This window comes from Saccoglossus kowalevskii, chromosome 17 (assembly GCF_978046115.1).
Source record: "Saccoglossus kowalevskii chromosome 17, keSacKowa6.1, whole genome shotgun sequence".
Lineage (NCBI taxonomy): Eukaryota > Metazoa > Hemichordata > Enteropneusta > Harrimaniidae > Saccoglossus > Saccoglossus kowalevskii.
The window spans coordinates 29,375,161-29,376,674 of record NC_140657.1 but is presented as its reverse complement, the minus strand read 5'-3'; the positions used below and the strand labels follow the sequence as shown (position 1 = coordinate 29,376,674).

Below are 1,514 nucleotides of genomic sequence, written 5' to 3'. Positions count from 1 at the left end.
TTTTGAAAACTAATGGAGTTTATTGCACAAAAGAAGTAAACAAGAATGAAATATTGACATGGAGTATATATTTATGACATGGTTGAGTATTTTTTTAACGTCACAAAAAAACATACGATGTGAGTAAGGAAAATAGTTGCGTAGTGTATAAATGTTTAGCGTGATTAAATATTTCTTTGTTAACACCTCGAAAAATACGTAGATACATGTAAATGTGCGGCGTGGTTAAATTTATTTTTAATGCCACAAAAAATACGAGTACATAAACGATTCGATTAAAACACAGAAACGAGAAAAGCCAATAATAGTAAACATTGATCAATAAAAAATAATTCATTCTATATATACATATGTTGTTTATTTTTACATTTCTTACTTCCTTTCAATGAGTCAAGCAGTCTGTACACTTTTTTTTTTATTCCATCACTATAATCAGAATCGCTCATCTGTCGTACAAGAAAGAGAGAGAAAGAGAGGATAATATTAAAAACCGATAGTTATATAAAGAAAGTATAAGTTATGTGTTGAAAATTTAATAGTATGAATTATCCCGTAAAACTGCGGTCATCAATCCGCTAAAATGCAAAGTATGCAAAATCGGTTGATCGACGTACAGTTTGTTTTTCAAAAAATGGCGGACTACGCTACTATGAGTTAAAATGTATAATTACCTGATCGTTTCACAGAATAACTTTTGACATACATAATCATCACACGGAATGAGTTTACGGTGTAACGTAGCGATTTTCGTTTCCCCCCCCCCCCCCCGACGAAGAAAATATGTCCTCGCTTCTTGCCAAAGATTCAAAGGCGGTAGACCAAGTTTGACCTTCCGTGAAAAGTTCATCTCATGGACACTACGAGTCATACAGGACGTATTGGCAACACATGGCTTGAAAGTATTTGATGATTGTAGATCCACGTACGAGAAATCTTATAAATTCCATGACATGACTACCGTACGAGTCATAATAGTCTTCGTGGTAAGGGTATTTCAGACAGAAAGTGGCCCAACGCGTTCCACTCGCGAATATCAACGGTGTTTGATATAAGCGATGTGTATCATTCCGAAGCACACTTGTGAATGCCAGTCTGAACTCAATCACAAGATTAAATGTAAGGCGTGTCTAGTCCTAAGTGTTCCCAACGTGAAATAGACCTCCCACGTAGATGATAAACAACAGATGTTGGTATATTTATGTTATCTAAAACATGAACACTCACAAACAGCCTGAGGGATATCGAGTTTCAAGTTGAAAGCGTGAATTTCGACCTGCGTGTATGGGATACTGATAACATGACTCGACATTCTGTTGACCCCGACACTATCAGTCAATTCACTGACTTAAACCACAGTCACTCTACTAGGACGGTTAGGAAGCGCCGCGTCATTCTATTGTACCCACCCTTGTCTCCATAAACATTGAAACAAGAGAGGTGTTAACGAGTTAAGAAGTCATTAGCATTAAACAGGCGACGGAAAACACGCGATAAATCATGAGACAGTGCGAGAG

General features: G+C 36.9%; 1 long non-coding RNA gene across 1 annotated transcript; it reads right to left on the bottom strand.

Annotated features, from left to right (window-relative positions):
• Positions 1–771, bottom strand: LOC146733284 (uncharacterized). The gene is made up of 2 exons (XR_014926780.1): positions 672–771; positions 1–446 (listed from the first exon to the last, which is right to left on the bottom strand). It is a non-coding gene; the product is annotated as an uncharacterized LOC146733284 (long non-coding RNA).
• Between the last annotated feature and the right edge of the window lie 743 nt (positions 772–1,514).